We start from the raw sequence: 18,899 nt of genomic DNA on the forward strand, positions 1-18,899 counted from the left end.
TAATCGCAACTTTTTAGGCGCATTTTTTTGGGGCTTGATAAATTTTGCCCTTGGTTATTTCATAGCATACAAACTACATCAATTAATATAGAAAAATATATACACCTGTATCAGAAAATTAAGGCCTAGATTAAAAGTGGAGCACAAAAGTATTAGTGCTATTTAGCACTAACTGTGCTCAAGTTAAAGTGAAGGTTAATTTAACTCTATCTGAAGACATGAATGCATCCATTTTTAATATAACAACCTGATCGCTAAGTTTATTTTTCAATTTTTAATGAATATCATGATTATTTTTTTATTATTATCTTCCTACTGCTTCCGTATATGCTCCTCCCCACCTATATTTCCAGACTTTCGATGCTGTGACGTATAGAGCGGTCCCACCTCACTCTATACGTATCTCCCAAGCGCGTGCATGTCCTTTGCTTATACTGCGCATGCGCAAATCGTCAATCTCATCAACTTCTGCGCATGCGATAGTCTACAATATCCCGCCCCATTGCGCATGCGTTAATCCATATATGCATAGTACAGCGATGGTCTTCTAACAAACACTGATACATCATGTGGGTAGTCCTACTGAGACAATTACGCTTGCGCAAAACGGGAGCGCACATTGAGTGCAAGATGGAGAATATCTAAGTAACGCATGCGCAGTTTAAAAAGGAGGCGAGTGACGTGGATTAACGGCCAGAATTTCAATTAGATGTTAGGAGAACGTGATCAGGAGTTAAAAAAAAAATTAGAAAACGTGTTGAATCGGATAAGCTAAAAATACTTATTTATTACGGCGATAACTTCTTAAATTGATAATTGTGTAAGAGATGATGAATGAAACTCATAATAATTTTGGTCAAAGAATATAATTCAGGATAGAGAAACAGGTAACTTAACCTTCACTTTAGATTGATAGCACTTATATTCTTGTGCTCGTATTACAAGTTGAAAGTAAAAAGTTATAGGGCAAACAAAAGCCTCATGCACGCTAACATCTGAAGGCCGGAAAGCGCAATTGTGCTAACTACTTTTCTCCTAGACTTCTATGGGGCACTCTACAAAAACCTCTTTTGGCTTTCGCTCACACTCTAAACTGATGGTGCACTAGGACAACTTCACTAAAGGTGCATTAAGAAATACTTCAAATACCTTTGTTCTTCACTTGTTTTTATTTTAATATATATATATATATATATATATATATAATTATTTATGTATATATATATTTAAAATATATGTATAGCTATATATATGAATACGTATGTGTGTGTGTATATATATATATATATATATATATATATATATATATATATAAAAATAAAAGCTGGGAGCAAGTCGGCTGGTAACTTAGCCCCATGTTTTTCTACATGTACACATTTTTATACTTTGGATTACAATAAAAGCTGCGTTTTACACTTTCTCAAGTCTCTGTCCCAGCTGGGATCTTTCTCCTGTTTGTTTGCCATATGTATAATTAGGAGCTACGGGCGGTTCCAATACCTGGCATAGGTCAACACCCATCGCCACCAGGTGTATCCCACGAGGGAAAAACGTAAAGAAGCTACAATAGCCAGTGGGGCTTGGATCCGTCTACGGTAAAGTTTTCACTTGGGGTGGATGCCAGAGGATCAGCGGGGCGCCTTCCTTCAACTCCCCAGGCAGAGGCAAAAAAGGTAGTATAGATAGGGGGATTACATTACTTTGGGCTTTATCCAGAGCTGCTTGGGTAATGTCAGCTTTACTCGGGTAATCCTAAAATTACCCGGATTTCAGACTTTACCCGTAACATATACACTTTTGAGTCCGTCCCAGTCAAACACCTTGACATATACCATATCCCTTTTAAACTCTTTTTATACATATATTTCAATAATAAACTTATATTTTATATTAATATGTTTATATATGGATGTAATGCTTTATTTTTTTATGTTTTACGTGTGTTTTGTTATACTTTTATTCTAGCCCTAGCACTTTACTTCAGGTATCATGTTGCGCTAATTTTCAACTTGTAATATGAGCAATGTTTAGCCCGGTCGCAATACCCATCAAAACTAGCGCTAAAGGCATGTCGGTCGCGCTAAACATTCTCTGGCTATTCATTTTTATCATGGACTTGTACCAGTTTGCACATTAATCATAGAGCTGTCTAGCAATATTGATAGCATACCCTGTGCTCTCGGTAGCGCTTCACTTGTAATCTAGGCACCATTTAGTTAAACATGAAAAAAAGGATAATAAGAAGGAATATTGCAGAATTTATTTAAATTATAAATGAACATTTAGATTGTATTTAGCCACCAATCAGCAAGCGTTACCTAGGATGCTTAGCTAAAAATGGGCGGGCTCCTAAGCTTACATTCCTGGTTTTCAAATAAAGATACAAAGAGAATGAAGAAAAATGGATAATAGGAGTAAATTAGAAAGTTGCTAAAACTGCATGTTCTATCCGAAACATGAAAGAAAAAATGTGGGTTTCATACCCCTTTAAGAAAGACTTGATATCACCCTAACTACAACCCTCAAATGCAAGATCCTTCAAAGGAGGGACCCCCTACACTCCCCTACCCAAGAACCACCCACCACCTGTACTGATCCCATTCTCGAAAGGGACCACAGCCACCCAAAATTGTTCCCTTTCATGAATTCTCCACTGCAATCATCCAAGCATGACTCCTGCAACTTGTTATACATGTAACTAATGGCAGTTTTATTTCAATTTTTAATACTTTTGTTACTTACAGGCAAGATAGTCATTTTTTGATTATTTCATTGTTAAAAAAAATATTAGTGAAAAAGTTTGGAGTTTAGAATGTTTGGATTTTGAAATTCTGGATTTGGGAATTTGTACCTGTATATTGATTTATTTGGATTTGGATTTCTCTCACCCTCTCATAGCTATAGCATTATTGATAGATGAGTATGGAAGCTGGGTCTTTGGAAAACAACAATGGGAAGAATGTTTAAATGCTGCTTTTCTCTTAAGTGTATCCAGTCCACGGATCATCCATTACTTGTGGGATATTCTCCTTCCCAACAGGAAGTTGCAAGAGGATCATCCACAGCAGAGCTGCTATATAGCTCCTCCCCTAACTGCCATATCCAGTCATTATCTTGCAACTCTCAACAAAGATGGAGGTAGTAAGAGGAGAGTGGTGTATTATAGTTAGTTTCTTTCTTCAATCAAATGTTTATTATTTTTAAATGGTACCGGAGTGTACTATTTCATCTCAGTCAGCATTTAGAAGAAGAATCTGCCTGCGTTTTCTATGATCTTAGCAGAAGTAACTAAGATCCACTGCCGTTCTCACATATGTCTGAGGGGTGAGGTAACTTCAGAGGGGGAATGGCGTGCAGGTTATCCTGCAATAAGGTATGTGCAGTTAAAATTTTTCTAGGGATGGAATTTGCTAGAAAGTGCTGCTGATACCGGATTAATGTAAGTTAAGCCTAAATACAGTGATTTAATAGCGACTGGTATCAGGCTTATTACCAGAGATACATACTCTTATAAAAGTGCAATATAAAACGTTTGCTGGCATGTTTAATCGTTTTTATATATGTTTGGTGATAAAACTTATTGGGGCCTAGTTTTTTTCCACATGGCTGGCTTGATTTTTGCCTAGAAACAGTTTCCTGAGGCTTTCCACTGTTGTAATATGAGTGGGAGGGGCCTATTTTAGCGCTTTTCTGCGCAGTTAAAATTATAGACAGAGACATTCAGTTTGCCTCAGCAGTTCCCTGCATGATATAGGACATCTCTGAAGGGCTAAAAAGGCTTCAAAAGTCGTGTTTGAGGAAGGTAACAGCCACTGGAGAGCTTTGGCAGTTGTTGTGACTGTTTTTAAAAAAGTTTTTTTTTTTCATTGTTATTCCGTTTTTGGTATTAAGGGGTTATTCATCCATTTGTATGTGGGTGCAATGCTCTGCTAACTTGTTACATACACTGTAAAAATTTTGTTAGTGTAACTGCCTTTTTTCACTGTTATTTCAAATTTTGACAAAATTTGTTTTTCTTAAAGGGGCAGTAACGTTTTTTATATTGCTTGTTAACTTGGTTTAAAGTGTTTTCCAAGCTTGCTAGTCTCATTGCTAGTCTGTACAAACATGTTTAAAAGCCATGGTGGAGCCCCATAGGAGAATGTGTACTAAATGTATTGATTTCACCTTAAACAGTAAAGATCAGTCTTTATCTATAAAAGAATTGTCACCAGAGGGTTCTGTCGAGGGGGAAGTTATGCCGACTAACTCTCCCCATGTGTCGGACCCTTTGCCTCCCGCTCAAGGGACGCACGCTAATATGGCACCAAGTACATCAGGGACGCCTATAGCGATTACTTTGCAGGACATGGCTGCTATCATGGATAATACCCTGTCAGCGGTATTAGCCAGATTGCCTGAAATTAGGGGCAAGCGCGATAGCTCTGGGGTTAGACGAGATACAGAGCGCGTAGATGCTGTAAGAGCCATGTCTGATACTGCGTCACAATATGCAGAACCTGAGGACGGAGAGCTTCAGTCTGTGGGTGACATCTCTGACTCGGGGAAACCTGATTCAGATATTTCTAATTTTAAATTTAAGCTTGAGAACCTCCGTGCATTGCTTGGGGAGGTGTTAGCTGCTCTGAATGACTGTGACACAATTGCAGTGCCAGAGAAATTGTGTAGACTGGATAAATACTATGCAGTGCCGGTGTGTACTGACGTTTTTCCAATACCTTAAAGGTTTACAGAAATCATTAATAAGGAGTGGGATAGACCCGGTGTGCCGTTTTCCCCCCCTCCTATTTTTAGAAAAATGTTTCCAATAGACGCCACTACACGGGACTTATGGCAGACGGTCCCTAAGGTGGAGGGAGCAGTTTCTATTTTAGCAAAGCGTACCACTATCCCGGTTGAGGACAGTTGTGCTTTTTCAGATCCAATGGATAAAAAATTAGAGGGTTAGCTTAAGAAAATGTTTATTCAACAAGGTTTTATTTTACAGCCCCTTGCATGCATTGCGCCTGTCACTGCTGCGGCGGCATTCTGGTTTGAGGCCCTGGAAGAGGCCATCCATACAGCTCCATTGACTGAAATCATTGACAAGCTTAGAACACTTAAGCTAGCTAACTCATTTATTTCTGATGCCATTGTTCATTTGACTAAACTAACGGCTAAGAATTCCGGATTCGCCATCCAGGCGCATAGGGCGCTATGGCTTAAATCCTGGTCAGCTGACGTGACTTCAAAGTCTAAATTACTCAACATTCCTTTCAAGGGGCAGACCTTATTCGGGCCTGGTTTGAAAGAAATTATTGCTGACATTACTGGAGGTAAGGGTCATACCCTTCCTCAGGACAGGGCCAAATCAAGGGCCAAACAGTCTAATTTTCGTACCTTTCGAAATTTCAAGGCAGGTGCAGCATCAACTTCCTCTGCTTCAAAACAAGAGGGAACTTTTGTTCAATCCAAGCAGGCCTGGAAATCTAACCAGTCCTGAAACAAGGGCAAGCAGGCCAGAAAGCCTGCTGCTGCCTCCAAGACAGCATGAAGGAACGGCACCCTATCCGGCAATGGATCTAGTAGGGGGCAGACTTTCTGTCTTCGCCCAAGCGTGGGCAAGAGATGTTCAGGATCCCTGGGCGTTGGAGATCATATCTCAGGGATATCTTCTGGACTTCAAAGCTTCTCCTCCACAAGGGAGATTTCACCTTTCAAGATTATCTGCAAACCAGATAAAGAAAGAGGCATTCCTACGCTGCATGCAAGACCTCCTAGTAATGGGAGTGATCCATCCAGTTCCGCAGACGGAACAAGGACAGGGTTTTTACTCAAATCTGTTTGTGGTTCCCAAAAAAGAGGGAACCTTCAGACCAATTTTGGATCTAAAGATCTTAAACAAATTCCTCAGAGTTCCATCATTCAAGATGGAAACTATTCAGACCATCTTACCCATGATCCAAGAGGGTCAGTACATGACCACAGTGGACTTAAAAGATGCCTACCTTCACATTCCGATTCACAAGAATCATCATCGGTTCCTAAGGTTTGCCTTTCTAGACAGGCACTACCAATTTGTAGCTCTTCCCTTCGGGTTGGCTACAGCCCCTTCTGGCGGTCCTAAGACCGCGAGGCATAGCGGTGGCTCCTTATCTAGACGACATCCTGATACAGGCGTCAAGCTTTCAAATTGCCAAGTCTCATACAGAGATAGTTCTGGCATTTCTGAGGTCGCATGGGTGGAAAGTGAACGAAGAAAAGAGTTCTCTATCTCCTCTCACAAGGGTTTCCTTCCTAGGGACTCTTATAGATTCTGTAGAAATGAAAATTTACCTGACGGAGTCCAGGTTATCAAAACTCCTAAATGCTTGCCGTGTTCTTCACTCCATTCTGCGCCCTACGGTGGCTCAGTGCATGGAAGTAATCGGCTTAATGGTAGCGGCAATGGACATAGTGCCATTTGCGCGCCTGCATCTCAGACCGCTGCAATTATGCATGCTCAGTCAGTGGAATGGGGATTACACAGATTTGTCCCCTCTACTAAATCTGGATCAGGAAACCAGAGATTCTCTTCTCTGGTGGTTATCTCGGGTCCACCTGTCCAAGGGTATGACCTTTCGCAGACCGGATTGGACGATTGTTACAACAGATGCCAGCCTTCTAGGTTGGGGTGCAGTCTGGAACTCCCTGAAGGCTCAGGGTTCATGGACTCAGGAGGAGAAACTCCTCCCAATAAATATTTTGGAGTTAAGAGCAATATTCAATGCTCTTCTAGCTTGGCCTCAGTTAGCAACACTGAGGTTCATCAGATTTCAGTCGGACAACATCACGACTGTGGCTTACATCAACCATCAAGGGGGAACCAGGAGTTCCCTAGCGATGTCAGAAGTCTCCAAGATAATTCGCTGGGCAGAGACTCACTCTTGCCACCTATCAGCGATCCACATCCCGGGCGTAGAGAACTGGGAGGCGAATTTTCTAAGTCGTCAGACTTTTCATCCGGGGGAGTGGGAGCTCCATCCGGAGGTGTTTGCTCAATTGGTCCATCGTTGGGGCAAACCAGAACTGGATCTCATGGCGTCTCGCCAGAACGCCAAGCTTCCTTGTTACGGATCCAGGTCCAGGGACCCAGAAGCGACGCTGATAGATGCTCTAGCAGCTCCTTGGTTCTTCAACCTGGCTTATGTGTTTCCACCGTTTCCTCTGCTCCCTCAACTGATTGCCAAAATCAGACAGGAGAGAGCATCGGTGATTCTGATAGCGCCTGCGTGGCCACGCAGGACCTGGTATGCAGATCTGGTGGACATGTCATCCTTTCCACCATGGACTCTGCCTCTGAGACAAGACCTCCTAATACAAGGTCCTTTCAATCATCCGAATCTAATTTCTCTGAGACTGACTGCATGTAGATTGAACGCTTGATCCTATCAAAGCGTGGCTTCTCCGAGTCAGTCATTAATACCTTAATACAGGCATGAAAGCCTGTCACCAGGAAAATCTACCACAAGATATGGCGTAAATATCTTCATTGGTGTGAATCCAAGAATTACTCATGGAGTAGGGTTAGGATTCCTAGGATATTGTCCTTTCTCCAAGAAGGTTTGGACAAAGGATTATCAGCTAGTTCTTTAAAGGGACAGATTTCTGCTCTGTCTATTCTTTTACACAAACGTCTGGCCGAAGTTCCAGACGTTCAGGCATTTTGTCAGGCTTTAGTTAGGATTAAGCCTGTGTTTAAACCTGTTGCTCCTCCATGGAGCTTAAACTTGGTTCTTAAAGTTCTTCAAGGGGTTCCGTTTGAACCCCTTCATTCTATTGATATCAAACTTTTATCATGGAAAGTTCTGTTTCTGATGGCTATTTCCTCGGCTCGAAGAGTCTCTGAGTTATCTGCCTTACATTGTGATTCTCCTTATCTGATCTTTCATTCAGATAAAGTAGTTCTGCGTACAAAACCTGGGTTTTTACCCAAGGTGGTTTCTAACAAGAATATCAATCAAGAGATTGTTGTTCCATCATTGTGTCCTAATCCTTCTTCAAAGAAGGAATGTCTTTTGCATAATCTAGACGTAGTCCGTGCCTTGAAGCTTTACTTACAAGCTACTAAAGACTTTCGTCAAACATCTAACCTGTTTGTTGTTTACTCTGGACAGAGGAGAGGTCAAAAGGCCTCGGCAACCTCTCTTTCTTTTTGGCTTCGGGGTATAATCCGTTTAGCCTATGAGACTGCTGGACAGCAGCCTCCTGAAAGGATTACAGCTCATTCTACTAGAGCTGTGGCTTCCACCTGGGCCTTTAAAAATGAGGCCTCTGTTGAACAGATTTGCAAGGCTGCGACTTGGTCTTCGCTTCACACCTTTTCAAGATTTTACAAATTTGACACTTTTGCTTCTTCGGAGGCTGTTTTTGGGAGAAAGGTTCTACAGGCAGTGGTTCCTTCCGTTTAAGTTCCTGCCTTGTCCCTCCCATCATCCGTGTACTTTAGCTTTGGTATTGGTATCCCACAAGTAATGGATGATCCGTGGACTGGATACACTTAACAAGAGAAAACATAATTTATGCTTACCTGATAAATTTATTTCTCTTGTAGTGTGTCCAGTCCACGGTCCGCCCTGTCCTTTTAAGGCAGGTCTAAATTTCAATTAAACTACAGTCACCACTGCACCCTATGGTTTCTCCTTTCTCAGCTTGTTTAGGTCGAATGATTGGATATGGCAGTTAGGGGAGGAGCTATATAGCAGCTCTGCTGTGGGTGATCCTCTTGCAACTTCCTGTTGGGAAGGAGAATATCCTACAAGTAATGGATGATCCATGGACTGGATACACTACAAGAGAAATAAATTTATCAGGTAAGCATAAATTATGTTTTTTCATATGCAGAATTGAACATTCAGAGTTTACCCTCCCTCAAATAGTTACTAACTTATTAGTACTTACTTGAATACTAAGTCTTTACATTGGTAATGCCCCACACTGCTTTTATTTTGTGTGGTATGACCCAGCTGACTATTCTACTGTTTTCTGTTTGCTTTAATAAACCATCAACTTGATTCTTCTGCCTGTTTCTGCTGCTGCATTGCTGTGTTTACCTCGGCTTGTCATCTGTTTACTTTCCAGCTTACTAGTGGTGCTGATTTCCTTCACTGTTGTTACAGTGCAAGGCACTACTTGTCCTCACTCTTTGTTTAACTACTTTCTTTACCTACTGGCTCAGATTTTAGCTACTGAATTAGCCACATCTAATACTCTGTCTTCAGGTGTTATGGTGCTATTATTCCACCTTACCGATTTGTATATCTAACCTCAGTCCTATTCCTTATGAGTGATGCTTACAAGCAGAGTATGTATTGGCAGTATGAACAGGCTAAACAAATTATTTCTCTCACTTAGCAAGATCGTTGTCCCAAAGGTCTCAAGTCTTAGGAACACATCTCTCTTACTAGCACAACAATTATGCTTAGGCCTGAATATTAAATATATACCTGTGCTACTCTGCTTAAATGTCTCGGCTTAGTGAATATTTGAGGAATTATACTAAGAACCACTTTGGCTGAACTGAACCTCCACTCGCCAATGAAATCTTGGTTCTTGGGAATCTCAAATAATTTTAACCAAAGCCTCTATTGACTCTGGACATGCAGATATGTTTGTGGATAATACTCTGTCTTAGTGGATTCTTTTGAGAGTAGAGTACTTACTATTGACAATCAGCCATTGCGTTCAGGCCAAATTATACAAAACATTTTTGGAAACACTTCTGGAATTCTTCAGTTTTGATATTATTGACTCCCCAACAAGGCACCAAATTATTAGCTTGTTGTGGCTTCATGCTCATGACAAAGACATATGGTCCACAGGACAACTTGCTGTCTTTTGCATTTATTTCATATGCTTGCTCAGTAGTGGAATTAAGTCTATATGGATATAACTTTGAAAACAGTGTTTCTGCTAGTCACTACTTCAGCTATAAGAAACTCAGAATTTCAGAGGGAGTAGGGACCCTAGTTTAAATTTTATCAAAAGAAGGTGGTGCTAAGTTTATTTTAGAGTTCATACCAAAGGTAAATACATAATTTCGTTTGGAGCCAGAGATCTGTTTGTTTTATTTATTTTCTGAGTCATAAAAAAGACAAGATTCAGATTGTATTTTAAACCAGAACATATAAAGAAGAAGAAGAGAGAGAGATCCCATACTGGGTCTGTCCTGCAAAAATGTGATTGGCTGGCAACTCTGAAATTTAACCCAGTATGTGCAAGAGTTATCACAAACCATAAATATGTAACTATGTGCACAATTGAAACATCCTGTGTCCAGCATCAGATCTATGCTTATAGATCACATCCCCCCTAACCCAAGGGGAGGGGATAGAGGCAAAAAGTTACTCCAACGTGAAAGCAGATGGATTTTTAAATTGGATACTCTGGCCCCGAAGGGACTTAACACCACACTGGATTTCAGCCCTTTCTATTAAAGGAAACTATTAACTTGTAGCCCAGAAGACTGGGGATTTAGGGTGTCCGTTCTTGCTATATATATACACATCATATATGTATATATTTTTTTCTACTATACTCCAATTCGCCTGAAGTAAGTGGGGGATTTAGAGATCTTTTTCAACATCTTATTTATGTTCATATGTTCAATATGTTATCAGATCTTATTTGCGGATTTATTATTTCAGCTATGTGTGGGTTCATGATAAGCGAAATTGTATTGATATTACACAGAATGCATAGCTGTCCTTTTTAAATTATTCCGCTACATATACATATTGACATTTACTATTATAATTGTGCCTGAATGTAATGGGTACATGTATAATGATAGCTATTAGGCTATTTTACTTAGGTAGGTCTAGTGTCACAGTTTCACCTTAGCCATATGTGGGGAACACCCGGTGAGTTTGCCGTTGAGTAATGAAGTTGTTTACTTGTTGCCGTTAGCAACAGTTATGCGAGTGTTTGCGCTTACAGATTGACATGCGCACGACAAACCCGGATGCTCCCTATTATCTTGCTTACACGCCGACTAGACGCCCTTGATGTTGCTATGGCAACGCCCTGCTATGCGTCATCACGCTAGGCACGACTAGCGTGTCAGCGTGACGTCAGTGGTGGGACTTCAGAATGGCGTTACGGATGAATGGCGGTAAAATTCAGGGCGTTCTAGCAGCATATAAGGGTATGTTTTTTAATGTGTGCATATTGATTTTTTGGGTGTGGAGCTGCACTCTGTCTGTTTGTTTTCTTGCTACTGACATTGACAAAGGCACAATGTAGTGCCGAAACGTTTGTCTGTTTTAACTTTGTGAAATAAATTTATATGTTTTACTATAAAGTCCAGTGAGTGCCTGCTGTTTGGATATACTAACTATGTATATATATATATATATATATATATATATATATATATATATATATATATATATATATATATATATAAAATCATTTATATAGATACAAAAGAAAATAATATAGTAAAGTGCAATTAAATAATATATCCTAATGAAATAAAGGAGCCAAAAAACACATTTTTCTTTTAATGGCTTTTTAAAAGCTCAAAATGCACAGCACTTCTGTTTTATCGATAATTATATTTTGTTATTTAAAAATGTTTTATACAAGTTTGGTGAAACAACATTTTTAAATAATAAAATATAATTATCGATAAAAGGTCACTCGGGTATTTAGTCAGTTACTCTTTCACAGTCTAAGGATACAAATGGATTAAGTTTCTATGAGCCCAAATGACTGAACGTGGACACCACCACCCCTAGTGACATAATGTTCTCTTTGACAACCCTCCTAATTTCATAATAAACTACTCAAAATCTAGTGACTTAAAGGGATAGTCAAGTCCCAAAAAAACTTTCATGATTCAAATAGGGCATGCAATTTTAAACAACTTTCCAATTTTTTTTTATCACCAATTTTGCCTTGTTCTCTTGGTATTCTTAGTTGGAAGCTAAACCTAGGAGGTTCATATGCTAATTTCTTAGACCTTGAAGGCCTCTAATCTAAATGCATTTTGACAGTTTTTCACCACTAGAGGGCGTTAGTTCATGTGTTTTATATAGATAACATTGAACTCATGCATGTGAATTTACTGAAGAGTGAGCACTGACTGGCTAAAATGCAAGTCTGTCAAAATAATTGAAGTAAGGGGGCAGTCTGTAGAGGCTTAGCTACAAGGTAATCACAGAGGTAAAATGTGTATGATTATAACTGTTGGTTATGCAAAACTGGGGAATGGGTGATTTAGGGATTATCTATCTTTTAAAACAACAACAATTCTGGTGTTGACTGTCCCTTTAATTGGCACTATACCCCTGACATAATTAAGATGGGCATCTTCAAAGCCCACCCAAGCATAGAATAATCTGATCACTAAAGCCCACCCATAATAACATTACTCCCTGCTGCAACCAACATTCAGAACACTTAGAAGTAAATCATGCACTCCCAATTTATTTTTCTATATATATCACAACTAATTGGGAAACCTGGAACTGTCCAAAGCCTCAACATGCTCTACACCAAACACACTCTGACTCACTATACCTAACAGCCTTTCTGCACCAACCCCCATTCACAGGAAGACTGCTCACATGAGATTTCTCACTGTGAGGTACCACAGCGAGGTACACCCCTAATTACTGGCCGCTAGTCGGCGTCAATTGGAGGGCTGGTATAATTCATAGTGGAGAGGTGGCTGAGGGCTAGGTACAGACGTAGTGGTGCAGGCAAAGTCACCAACAAGCGGGCAAGGAAGCACAAAGGGGTCATTCAAGAGAATAGTCAAGACAGGAAAATGACTGTCTGGCAACAAGGTATAGAATTAGCAGGCAAAAAGATTAGGTTTAGACAAAATGGTCAAATGAGCATGGAGCCCAGGGGGTGCAGAGCATTTAGCAGTAGCTGATTGTTAATCTACCACATCTGGTGGAGCCAAAGAGTCCAAAAACACAAGATAATAGATCAGAAAAATAGGAAAGGATGTAAGGCTCAGTAGTAATGCACAGTAATAGAAGTCAGCAGTTCTGGGTTCAATGCCCATGTAAGCTGCAACACTCAAGCGTTAGTAAAATAGTCCCCTACCTGGATATTTTTTACTGTTCTAGCTAACACCCTTGAATTCTTAATCCCAAAAAAGATAGGCCTAGATTTAGAGTTCGGCGGTAGCCGTCAAAACCAGCGTTAGAGGCTCCTAACGCTGGTTTTGGGCGCCCGCTGGTATTTGGAGTCAGTGATTAAAGGGTCTAACGCTCACTTTTCAGCCGCGACTTTTCCATACCGCAGATCCCCCTACGCCATTTGCGTAGCCTATCTTTTCAATGGGATCTTTCTAACGCTGGTATTTAGAGTCGTTTCTGCAGTGAGCGTTAGAGCTCTAACGACAAGATTCCAGCCGCCTGAAAATAGCAGGAGTTAAGAGCTTTCTGGCTAACGCCGGTTTATAAAGCTCTTAACTACTGTACCCTAAAGTACACTAACACCCATAAACTACCTATGTACCCCTAAACCGAGGTCCCCCCACATCGCCGCCACTCGATTAAAATTTTTAACCCCTAATCTGCCGACCGCCACCTACGTTATACTTATGTACCCCTAATCTGCTGCCCCTAACACCGCCGACCCCTGTATTATATCTATTAACCCCTAACTTGCCCCCCACAACGTCGCCGCAAGCTACTTAAAATAATTAACCCCTAATCTTCCGACCGCAAATCGCCGCCACCTACGTTATCCCTATGTACCCCTAATCTGCTACCCCTAACATCGCCGACCCCTATGTTATATTTATTAACCCCTAATCTGCCCCCCACAACGTCGCCGACACCTACCTACACTTATTAACCCCTAATCTGCCGAGCGGACCTGAGCGCTACTATAATAAAGTTATTAACCCCTAATCCGCCTCACTAACCCTATCATAAATAGTATTAACCCCTAATCTGCCCTCCCTAACATCGCCGACACCTACCTTCAATTATTAACCCCTAATCTGCCGACCGGAGCTCACCGCTATTCTAATAAATGTATTAACCCCTAAAGCTAAGTCTAACCCTAACACTAACACCCCCCTAAGTTAAATATAATTTTTATCTAACGAAATAAATTAACTCTTATTAAATAAATAATTCCTATTTAAAGCTAAATACTTACCTGTAAAATACATCCTAATATAGCTACAATATAAATTATAATTATATTATAGCTATTTTAGGATTAATATTTATTTTACAGGCAACTTTGTAATTATTTTAACCAGGTACAATAGCTATTAAATAGTTAAGAACTATTTAATAGTTACCTAGTTAAAATAATTACAAATTTACCTGTAAAATAAATCCTAACCTAAGATATAATTAAACCTAACACTACCCTATCAATAAAATAATTAAATAAACTACCTACAATTACCTACAATTAACCTAACACTACACTATCAATAAATTAATTAAACACAATTGCTACAAATAAATAACATTAAATAAACTATCTAAAGTACAAAAAATAAAAAAGAACTAAGTTACAGAAAATAATAAAATATTTACAAACATAAGAAAAATATTACAACAATTTTAAACTAATTACACCTACTCTAAGCCCCCTAATAAAATAACAAAGCCCCCCAAAATAAAAAATTCCCTACCCTATTCTAAAATACAAATATTACAAGCTCTTTTACCTTACCAGCCCTGAACAGGGCCCTTTGCGGGGCATGCCCCAAGAATTTCAGCTCTTTTGCCTGTAAAAAAAAACATACTATACCCCCCCCCCCAACATTACAACCCACCACCCACATACCCCTAATCTAACCCAAACCCCCCTTAAATAAACCTAACACTACCCCCCTGATGATCTTCCTACCTTGTCTTCACCATGCCAGGTTCACCGATCCGTCCTGGCTCCAAGATCTTCATCCAACCCAAGCGGGGGCTAGACATCCACTGAAGAAGTCCAGAAGAGGGTCCAAAGTCTTCCTCCTATCCGGCAAGAAGAGGACATCCGGACCGGCAAACATCTTCTCCAAGCGGCATCTTCTATCTTCTTCCATCCGATGACGACCGGCTCCATCTTGAAGACCTCCAGCGCGGATCCATCCTCTTCTTCCGACGACTAGACGACGAATGACGGTTCCTTTAAGGGACGTCATCCAAGATGGCGTCCCTCGAATTCCGATTGGCTGATAGGATTCTATCAGCCAATCGGAATTAAGGTAGGAATTTTCTGATTGGCTGATGGAATCAGCCAATCAGAATATAGTTCAATCCGATTGGCTGATCCAATCAGCCAATCAGATTGAGCTCGCATTCTATTGGCTGTTCCGATCAGCCAATAGAATGCGAGCTCAATCTGATTGGCTGATTGGATCAGCCAATCGGATTGAACTATATTCTGATTGGCTGATTCCATCAGCCAATCAGAAAATTCCTACCTTAATTCCGATTGGCTGATAGAATCCTATCAGCCAATCGGAATTCGAGGGACGCCATCTTGGATGACGTCCCTTAAAGGAACCGTCATTCGTCGTCTAGTCGTCGGAAGAAGAGGATGGATCCGCGCTGGAGGTCTTCAAGATGGAGCCGGTCGTCATCGGATGGAAGAAGATAGAAGATGCCGCTTGGAGAAGATGTTTGCCGGTCCGGATGTCCTCTTCTTGCCGGATAGGAGGAAGACTTTGGACCCTCTTCTGGACTTCTTCAGTGGATGTCTAGCCCCCGCTTGGGTTGGATGAAGATCTTGGAGCCAGGACGGATCGGTGAACCTGGCATGGTGAAGACAAGGTAGGAAGATCATCAGGGGGGTAGTGTTAGGTTTATTTAAGGGGGGTTTGGGTTAGATTAGGGGTATGTGGGTGGTGGGTTGTAATGTTGGGGGGGGGGGTATAGTATGTTTTTTTTTACAGGCAAAAGAGCTGAAATTCTTGGGGCATGCCCCGCAAAGGGCCCTGTTCAGGGCTGGTAAGGTAAAAGAGCTTGTAATATTTGTATTTTAGAATAGGGTAGGGAATTTTTTATTTTGGGGGGCTTTGTTATTTTATTAGGGGGCTTAGAGTAGGTGTAATTAGTTTAAAATTGTTGTAATATTTTTCTTATGTTTGTAAATATTTTATTATTTTCTGTAACTTAGTTCTTTTTTATTTTTTGTACTTTAGATAGTTTATTTAATGTTATTTATTTGTAGCAATTGTGTTTAATTAATTTATTGATAGTGTAGTGTTAGGTTAATTGTAGGTAATTGTAGGTAGTTTATTTAATTATTTTATTGATAGGGTAGTGTTAGGTTTAATTATATCTTAGGTTAGGATTTATTTTACAGGTAAATTTGTAATTATTTTAACTAGGTAACTATTAAATAGTTCTTAACTATTTAATAGCTATTGTACCTGGTTAAAATAATTACAAAGTTGCCTGTAAAATAAATATTAATCCTAAAATAGCTATAATATAATTATAATTTATATTGTAGCTATATTAGGATTTATTTTACAGGTAAGTATTTAGCTTTAAATAGGAATTATTTATTTAATAAGAGTTAATTTATTTCGTTAGATAAAAATTATATTTAACTTAGGGGGGTGTTAGTGTTAGGGTTAGACTTAGCTTTAGGGGTTAATACATTTATTAGAATAGCGGTGAGCTCCGGTCGGCAGATTAGGGGTTAATAATTGAAGGTAGGTGTCGGCGATGTTAGGGAGGGCAGATTAGGGGTTAATACTATTTATGATAGGGTTAGTGAGGCGGATTAGGGGTTAATAACTTTATTATAGTAGCGCTCAGGTCCGCTCGGCAGATTAGGGGTTAATAAGTGTAGGTAGGTGTCGGCGACGTTGTGGGGGGCAGATTAGGGGTTAATAAATATAACATAGGGGTCGGCGATGTTAGGGCAGCAGATTAGGGGTACATAGGGATAACGTAGGTGGCGGCGGTTTACGGAGCGGCAGATTAGGGGTTAAAAGTGTAATGCAGGGGTCAGCGATAGCGGGGGCGGCAGATTAGGGGTTAATAAGTGTAAGGTTAGGGGTGTTTAGACTCGGGGTACATGTTAGGGTGTTAGGTGCAGACTTAGGAGGTGTTTCCCCATAGGAAACAATGGGGCTGCGTTAGGAGCTGAACGCTGCTTTTTTGCAGGTGTTAGGTTTTTTTTCAGCTCAAACAGCCCCATTGTTTCCTATGGGAGAATCGTGCACGAGCACGTTTTTGATGCCGGCCGCGTCCGTAAGCAACTCTGGTATCGAGAGTTGCATTTGCGGTAAAAATGCTCTACGCTCCTTTTTTGGAGCCTAACGCAGCATTTGTTTGAACTCTCGATACCAGAGTTAAATTTATGGTGCGGCCAGAAAAAAACCCGCGGAGCGTTAACAGCCCTTTTACCGCCGAACTCTAAATCTAGGCCTTAGGTTTTTCAATTATGCTTTAAAATCTCTAAAACTTCCTTTCCTTTTAATCTCAACTCAAAATCCTCACTTTTCTATGTATAGAATTTAGTAACTAATCAACAAGACTTTGACTTTATGGATTTCAGGTCTTTTAAACATTAGAAAAAGCAACGTTAGCTGCATTATGGCACAAATCACACATGAAATTAAAAAAAAAGTATATATGGCTCCTACTTTGATTAATAAGCGGAATACTTTTACCCCGTTTTGTTGTTTGAGATGTAATCTAATAGGTGCTGATTTGATACATATAATTTGGAGTTACCCTAAAATACAAAAATATAAGGTCATAATACATGTTTTCTTTTTATTTGGGAAAAAAACAAAACTATTTTGACAATGATAAATTTATTAATACAGTAATTATGTGTGACAGGCAACTAAACTTTAGATCTTGGAAATCCAAGAAGGAACCAAGTATTTCTGAATTTGTAAAGTCAATTCAAACACAAGCAATTAAATAATTCTCTGTATCACCTATGCAATTTTTGGGAGTATATAGGCTATTTGATATTAAGCTATTTCATAAGAAAGACTAATATACTTATATTTTTTAATTAGTACCAATAATGGGCCTGATTACAAGTGGAGCGCTAATTAACATTCCCACTCGAGCAAAAAAAGTGGAAAAAACCTTACTATCTCTCAAACCCGATCACATATTCTCATGTGAGTTAAACTGACAAGAAACTATGAATATTTCACATTACAATGTTCTGTACATAGCAGAATATGTTCTATTTATTCATAAATTAATATATATTTTTATTTTATATATATATATATATATATGTTTTTTTTGGTACAATATATATATATATATATATATATATATATATCTCAAAAGCAGAGATAAGCACTCATTGGACTTTGTTTTAAATAAAACTTCACATTTATTATTCACAAGTTAAAAGCAAGGCATAACATTTTGTAACCACATAGGCCCCTTTGTCAAATGCAAACACACCCCAGAACAATCTTACCTAAAATCACCTACCCAAACATCACCTTATATAGCCACGTGTAAATAACAACTTGCACATAATCATCTGCAGCTGGTTCACTTCAGCGCCATCTGCACTATAAGGAATGTGTATTGTGGGCCGGTGGCGTCTATGTGACGTCATTGCCTAATGTCGGTCGCTCATGAATTGCATGTATTGACTTCCACGCTACTTTTGACAGATGTCAAAATAATAAAATCATTTAGGGACACATGCATGGCAGAACCATCAACAGTAGTGCCGGACATAAGAAACTCACATTACGCAATATACCGGTACACAATAATGTCTAATCACTACTTAACACAGATATAACAAGCACAAAAATAGAAAAAAGGGAATAAAAACAAGGTAAAAAGACCTATACTATGGGTGACATATTCAACTACCTAAATGTACTTATGCTTCCTATGTCTCAAGGAGTATGGTTAGAAACTCTATCAATTAGTAAATACTGAGGTGCCTGA

The sequence above is a fragment of the Bombina bombina genome, chromosome 1 (genome assembly GCF_027579735.1).
Source record: "Bombina bombina isolate aBomBom1 chromosome 1, aBomBom1.pri, whole genome shotgun sequence".
In the NCBI taxonomy this organism is placed as follows: Eukaryota; Metazoa; Chordata; class Amphibia; order Anura; family Bombinatoridae; genus Bombina; species Bombina bombina.